At 43.2% G+C, this 7,993-nt stretch overlaps 1 non-coding gene across 1 annotated transcript; it reads left to right on the top strand.

Moving 5' to 3' along the window:
* Nucleotides 1-3,103: 3,103 nt before the first annotated feature.
* On the top strand, nt 3,104-6,624 carry LOC142355134 (large subunit ribosomal RNA). Its single transcript, XR_012761167.1, has one exon. It is a non-coding gene; the product is annotated as a large subunit ribosomal RNA (ribosomal RNA).
* The last annotated feature ends 1,369 nt before the right edge of the window (nt 6,625-7,993 follow it).

The raw sequence follows: 7,993 nt of genomic DNA on the forward strand, positions 1-7,993 counted from the left end.
GTAGAATTTTGCGATCAAATTGTGGCTAGTACTGTGATGTTACTAGTAACCTTGTGTTACGTCATATGGCCAAGAGAGCATTTGAAGGCGAAACTTCTGCATGGGGAAGCTGCATCATGAACAAAAGTTTATATCGAGTATTATGTTGACATTAGTAGGCCCTGGCCGAAAGCGCAGCATGTGAAAGGTATAGATAAAAGTTATCGTTGCAGTCAGTACTGTGTAGTTACTAGTAGCTGGATTTAAGCTCGAAATGAGACACTGTTGGTGAAACTTCATCATGAGAACGTCACAAGCTGATCACGCTCCATGATATGACTAGTATTATGTTGCTTCTAGTAGGCTAAGCGCAAGCCGAAACATCAACATGTGAAAGTCGTAGAATTTTGCGATCAAATTGTGGCTAGTACTGTGATGTTACTAGTAACCTTGTGTTACGTCATATGGCCAAGAGAGCATTTGAAGGCGAAACTTCTGCATGGGGAAGCTGCATCATGAACAAAAGTTTATATCGAGTATTATGTTGACGTTAGTAGGCCCTGGCCGAAAGCGCAGCATGTGAAAGGTATAGATAAAAGTTAGCGTTGCAGTCAGTACTGTGTAGTTACTAGTAGCTGGATTTAAGCTCGAAATGAGACACTGTTGGTGAAACTTCATCATGAGAACGTCACAAGCTGATCACGCTCTATGATATGACTAGTATTATGTTGCTTCTAGTAGGCTAAGCGCAAGCCGAAACATCAACATGTGAAAGTCGTAGAATTTTGCAATCAAACTGTGGCTAGTACTGTGATGTTACTAGTAACCTTTTCTTACGTCATATGGCCAAGAGAGCATTTGAAGGCGAAACTTCTGCATGGGGAAGCTGCATCATGAACAAAAGTTTATATCGAGTATTATGTTGACGTTAGTAGGCCCTGGCCGAAAGCGCAGCATGTGAAAGGTATAGATAAAAGTTATCGTTGCAGTCAGTACTGTGTAGTTACTAGTAGCTGGATTTAAGCTCGAAGTGAGACACTGTTGGTGAAACTTCATCATGAGAACGTCACAAGCTGATCACGCTCTATGATATGACTAGTATTATGTTGCTTATAGTAGGCTAAGCGCAAGCCGAAACATCAACATGTGAAAGTCGTAGAATTTTGCGATCAAACTGTGGCTAGTACTTTGATGATGCTTGTAGCCAACCGAATTGGTTGAAAAGCCCAATAAGTAAGCTAACTTGGGAGAGCTTGTTGGAAACCAAATGCTACTAGATTGGTCCAAATACATCCTTCAACAGGGATCACTTGGCTCGCTTTACGAAGAGGAGCACAGCTATATGTGTTAATTCGGTATGAATCGCAAGATTTGTTTACCGACCTCTCTAACGCAAAAGGCGGTCTCGGCTTCGGCTGTTGACTGCGTCCGATTCAGGGTTATATAACTCTCGATTGAACACATTGATGTTCTATTGTTGGTGCTTCCAATAAAATTGGAACACTTAAAGCAGAACCGATTCAAATAATAGCATTCTGATCAATGATTGCATTCCTTGATCAAGAACTGCTGGAGTCATTGTGATGGCGAATTTTCTTCATAAGAAAATTGCAAAGAGACGGAACTTAATGAGACTAGTATTATGTTGTTTCTAGTAAGCGGAAGCTGAAACAGCAACATGTGAAAATCAAGTTTTGTTCAATGATCTCGAGGCGATAAGTACTATGAAGCAACTAGTAGCCTAAGCATGACTCAGATTTGAGACAGTCAAAAAGACTGGCGAAACTTCTTCACATGAAAGTTACATAGAGAACTACAAATGTATACAGCGAGTATTATGTTGTTTCTAGTAGGCGAAAGCTGAAACATCAACATGTGAAAGTTGTCTGCAAACTGTAGAACGATATGTGATTAGTACTGTGCTGTTACTAGTAGCCAGTCTGACTGTAGAAGCCAAGACAAAGGGAAACTAATGCATCTGAAAAGGACAAGTTATGGAAAGGTATGCACGATAAGTATTATGTTGTTTCTAGTAAGCGGCAGCTGAAACATCAACATGTGAACGTCGTTGTGTACAGTAACCTAGAACTATATAGTCCTTAGTAACGTGCATTTACTAGTACCTGTAATTGGTATTCAGACTCAGGCAGTTTGGAATAGTTTGGCAAAGATGCACCAGAGAAAACTGGGATTTGATACAGAAATTGTTGAATACAAGTATTATGCTGCTTCTAGTAGGTTGAATCCGAAACATCAGCATGTGAAAATTGAAAACATTTCTGGTTCGAATTGTCACAAGTATTTGGTGATCTGAGTAGCCAAACTCACTACAACGCCAATTGAAGGCAAAAATTCTCAACGGGAAAAGCTATTCTCATTGAATGAGCTAACAAGACGAGTATTATGTTGCTTCTAGTAGGCGAAAGCCAAAACATCAACATGTGAAAGTCTTGCTGAACAAATTTAATGTTGTTGAGCTCAGTACCGTGTGAATTAGTAGCCATAATTGGCGAGCGAAAATTGAACTGGCGAAACTTCGTCTTTGGAAAATTGCAGATGCCGAGCACTTATTTTGCAACGAGTATTATGTTGACTGTAGTAAGCGAAAGCCGAACAGCAACATGTGAAAGCTGTTGAAATTTGTGGTCATTTTGCAATAAGTACAAGGAGTGTAACTAGTAGCCAGGTCAAAATTTGGGATAAGAATGAGCAAAAATTCTGCATGAGAACAGTTGAAATTATGAAACTAAATTACAAAGACTAGTATTATGTTGTTTCGAGTACGCGAAAGCGGAAACATCAACATGTGAACGTTTGTAACGAAGTTTCGTTAATTTTCAGCCTAGTACTGAGCAAGAACGAGTAGCCTCATCTCCAATCCCACGCAAAATGTAGTGAAATATGTGAGTGAACCTTATTCACGGTGAGGGTTTCCCGAGGTCTGTATTGCAGCGAGTATTATGTTGCTTCTAGTAAGCGAAAGCTGAAACAACAACATTTGAAAGTTGGAATTAATGACTGAATGGAAACTTCGACCTGTGTTTGATAGTAGTAGCGAACAAAACTGCTGAATCGGTTTCTGTCTCATATTGGTCAGTGAACCAATTAAGAGACAATCAACTACATAACCTGAATTGGGCGAGAGAACCCCCTTAACTTAAGCATATCAGTAAGGGGAGGAAAAGAAATCAACTGAGAATCCCTTAGTAATGGCGAATGAACAGGGAAAAGCTCATCGGGAAGAGAAATGGCAACATTTCTCGGTGTCCGGTATGGTTTGATGCTAGACTGGTGAATTTGTCCTGATGTCTACTGGAAAGTAGCATCAAAGAAGGTGAAAATCCTGTAAAGGTCATTTTCGATACCAGTCATAATGGCTCATTCCTATGAGTAGAGTTGTTTGAAAGTGCAACTGAAAGTGCAACTCGAAGCTGGAGATATGTCTCTCCAAAAGCTAATTATAAAGCGAGACCGATAGTAAACAAGTACCGTGAGGGAAAGTTGAAAAGCACTCTGAAGAGAGAGTGAAAAGTACGTGAAACTGTTGAAGGGGGAACTGGAGTGAGCGTTACCATACTCAATGCCTTGATATTATATTCTCGGCTACCGAGTAGTGTAGTTGTCGTCTTTTGGCAAATCTTGTTAATGAATCGAGCAGAAGTTTTCCTCGGAATTCTTCTTGTTGATTCTAAACAAAATGAGATAAATTGATCTTGATTGCCTGTCTGACCTCAACTTCCTATTCAATGCTCTCTACAGCCCGTCTTGAAACACGGACCAAGGAGTGTGAGTTGCTTGCAAGTGTTGTCGCTCATTGAAAGCGCACACGCGAAATGAAAGTGAACAGTGTAATTTTTATGAATTGCACTACTTTGTGTGGTGAGGGCGCCGATTCGGTGTCCCGCAACCACGGACGGTTTTGCTCTTATTGCATGACTGATCCAGAGCAAGTAGCACACGACCCGAAAGATGGTGATCTATGCTTGGGCAGGGCGAAGCCACGGGAAACCATGGTGGAAGCCCGAAGCGGTTCTGACGTGCAAATCGATCGTCTGACCTGAGCATAGGGGCGAAAGACTAATCGAACCATCTAGTAGCTGGTTTCCTCCGAAGTTCCCTCAGGATAGCAAAAGCTTGAGCAAGATTGAAAAATCTTCGCAAAGCAATTTCATCGGTTAAAGCGAATGATTAGAGGAATGGGGGAAAATTTTTCCTTCACCTATTCTCAAACTATAAATCGGTGAGATGTCCTTGTGACTTAATTGCACTTGGACTATGAATGCAAGCTTTTTGTGGCCGCTTTTGGTAAGCAGAACCGGCGATGTGGGATGAACCAAAAGTTGGGTTAAGGCGCCTAACTACTTGCTCATGAGTCACCACAAAAGGTGTTGATTGATACTGACAGCAGGACGGTGGTCATGGAAGTTGAAATCCGCTAAGGAGTGTGTAACAACTCACCTGCCGAATCAATCAGCCCTGAAAATGGATGGCACTAGAGCTCGTGGCCTATACCCAACCATGAATATCAATATCTAACGCAAGTTAGATTAGAGAAAAAGAGCCTCACCAGCTCAAAAATGATATTCATGTGTAGGAGGACACATTGATTGCGCTAAAGTATGCACGCAAGTGTATGCGCGAAGCGATCAATGGAGCAGATCTTGGTGGAAGTAGCAAGTACTCAAATGAGAACTTTGAGGACTGAAGCGGGAAAGGCTTTCATGTGAACAGCGTTTGCACATGAGTTAGTCGATTCTAAAAGACAGGCTAATGCCAAAGTCTTGAATAGTGGTTTCTTGAAAACTGCTGAGTCTCGAAAGAGCATCGGGTTAAAATTCCCGAACTTACTCTCCTGGCATTGAGACGGCAACGTCATTGAGGTCGAACTTTGTCATTGGGACCTGGGAAGAGTTATCTTTTCTTTATAACACGTTGTAGAGTCCTTGGAATTGATTCAATCAGAGATAAGGCTCGAAGCGTGCAAGAGCACAGCAGCATTTGCTGTGTCCCCAATTGTCCTGGTGGCACATAAAAGTTGCTTAGCAGATGTCAGGAGAGTGAATCGTACCGATTACCGCATCAGGTCCCCAAGGTGAAAAGCCTCTGGTCTTGGAACAGTGTAGATAAGGGAAGTCGGCAAAATAGATCCGTACCTTCGGAAGAAGGATTGCTCTGAGGAGTGGGTGTAACAAGCCCTTTAGTTGACGCTTCGGTCTGCTAAAGCGTGCGATGGCCTTCGGGTTGTTGGCGTTTGGTTTGACTGCTAGCTGATATGCTTTAGGTCTATTCTGTTGCACAAAAAAACACTCGAACTCTGAACTGGTTCGGACAAGGGAATCCGACTGTTTAATTAAAACAAAGCATTGCGATGGCTGGTGAAACGGTGTTGACGCATGTGATTTCTGCCCAGTGCTCTGAATGTCAAAGTGAAGAAATTCAAATAAGCGCGGGTAAACGGCGGGAGTAACTATGACTCTCTTAAGGTAGCCAAATGCCTCGTCATCTAATTAGTGACGCGCATGAATGGATTAACGAGATTCCTACTGTCCCTATCTACTATCCAGCGAAACCACAGCTTTGGGAACGGGCAAAGCTAAATCAGTGGGGAAAGAAAGACCCTGTTGAGCTTGACTCTAGTCTGACTTTGTGAAGTGGCTCGAAAGGTGTAGAAATAAGTGGGAGAAAACTTCGGTTTTCGTCAGTGAAATACCACTACTTTCGGTGTCACTTTACTAATCCAGTCAAAAAGTAAAGGCACATTTGAATAAAATGGCCTAATTAAAGCGAAAAATCGCAAAACTGCACCATGCCTGGCATCGGAGTAGTTAGATTGAACCCACCTGGAGACAGGGTCAGGTTGGGAGTTTGACTGGGGCGGTACATCTGTAAAATGATAACGCAGGTGTCCTAAGGCTGACTCAGTGGGGACAGAAACCTCACGTAGAGCAAAAAGGCAAATGTCAGCTTGAACTAGATTTTCAGTATGATTACAGACTGCGGAAAGATGGCCTATCGATCCTTTTACTAATGGCCTTAAAGACTTTAAACAAGAGGTGTCAGAAAAGTTACCACAGGGATAACTGGCTGTGGCGGCCAAGCGTTCATAGCGACGTCGCTTTTTGATCCTTCGATGTCGGCTCTTCCTATCATTGCGAAGCAGAATTCGCAAAGTGTTGGATTGTTCACCCACTAACAGGGAACGTGAGCTGGTTTAGACCGTCGTGAGACAGGTTAGTTTTTACCCTGTTGATGAATTGAAACTAAATAGAGGTCTATGACTTCTATATTTGATCTATGCTACAGTAATCACACTTAGTACGAGAGGAACCGTGTGTTCAAGCCTCTGGTGTCAACGTCTGACTGAAAAGTCGGGTGTGAAGCTACGCTTGTTGGATTATGACTGAACGCCTCTAAGTCAGGACCCATACTGTGTGAGCATAGATTATGACTCTATCTGCACCTTGCAATCAACTCATACTTTTGAGTTCTTCACTAGCCAACAAGCACCGTACATACTTCGGAGCGTACGGCAAATGGTGTTCAGATAGTAAGTCGACCCCCCATAGATGATGGGTATGCTGGGCATGCTGTAAGTAACCGAGTGGCTTACGCTACGAGGTGCTGAGGCATTGTCCGCAGGTGGGGGTTGGGTGTCCTTACCCAAATCCCCTAGTGTCTCCGCCCTCTGGGTTGGAGATGCTAAACGGTGGTGCATGATATAGATATTGCTAGCCTTCGGGTTGGTGATATAGATAGACTAGAAGATAGTCTCTCGGTGGTGCATGATATAAATATTGCTAGCCTTCGGGTTGGTGATATAGATAGACTAGAAGATAGTCTCTCGGTGGTGCATGATATAAATATTGCTAGCCTTCGGGCTGGTGATATAGATAGACTAGAAGATAGTCTCTCGGTGGTGCATGATATAAATATTGCTAGCCTTTCGGGTTGGTGATATAGATAGACTAGAAGATGTCTCTCGGTGGTGCATGATATAAATATTGCTAGCCTTCCGGCTGGTGATATAGATAGACTAGAAGATAGTCCTCTCGGTGGTGCATGATATAAATATTGCTAGCCTTCGGGCTGGTGATATAATAGACTAGAAGATAGTCTCTCGGTGTGCATGATGTAAATATTGCTAGCCTTCGGGCTGGTGATATAGATAGACTAGAAGATAGTCTCTCGGTGGTGCATGATATAAATATTGCTAGCCTTCGGGCTGGTGGTATAGATAGACTAGAAGATAGTCTCTCGGTGGTGCATGATATGGACCTCGCTACTCATTTGAGTTAGGAAGAAGGAAGATCAAAATTCTGCAGAGAGTTTTATTCTATGTTGATCTATGCTGTGCGAAACCATGTCTACTGCCTTGCAATCAACTCATACTTTTGAGTTCTTCTCTAGCCAATAAGCACCGTAACATAATTCGGAGTGTACGCAAACGGTGGTTGACATTTGGTGAAAATTCCAGTGTCGTGTTACGGCACTGGGAAAGAACTTGAACTTGTGCTCAGGCAACCAAGCAGCCAAGGTTGTGCGGTGTCTTGCTACAAATGTTCGGTTGTGTTCTAAATTAGCTGAAGTAAGCTGAAGCATCGCTTTGCTGTCTGAAAGTGTTGCCTCGTCATCTATGCGCTCCCAAATGGCCTAACACTGGCAGCCAATCAGAGTGCGAGAAAAGCGCTCCCAAATGGCCTAACACTGGCAGCCAATCAGAGTGCGAGAAAAGCGCTCCCAAATGGCCTAACACTGGGCAGCCAATCAGAGTGCGAGAAAAGCGCTCCCAAATGGCCTAACAGTGGCAGCCAATCAGAGTGCGAGAAAAGCGCTCCCAAATGGCCTAACAGTGCAGCCAATCAGAGTGCGAGAAAAGCGCTCCCAAATGGCCTAACAGTGGCAGCCAATCAGAGTGCGAGAAAAGCGCTCCCAAATGGCCTAACAGTGGCAGCCAATCAGAGTGCGAGAAAAGCGCTCCCAAATGGCCTAACAGTGGCAGCCAATCAGAGTGCGA

This window comes from Convolutriloba macropyga, unplaced genomic scaffold, assembly GCF_964194025.1.
Source record: "Convolutriloba macropyga unplaced genomic scaffold, txConMacr16.3 SCAFFOLD_2862, whole genome shotgun sequence".
In the NCBI taxonomy this organism is placed as follows: Eukaryota; Metazoa; Xenacoelomorpha; order Acoela; family Convolutidae; genus Convolutriloba; species Convolutriloba macropyga.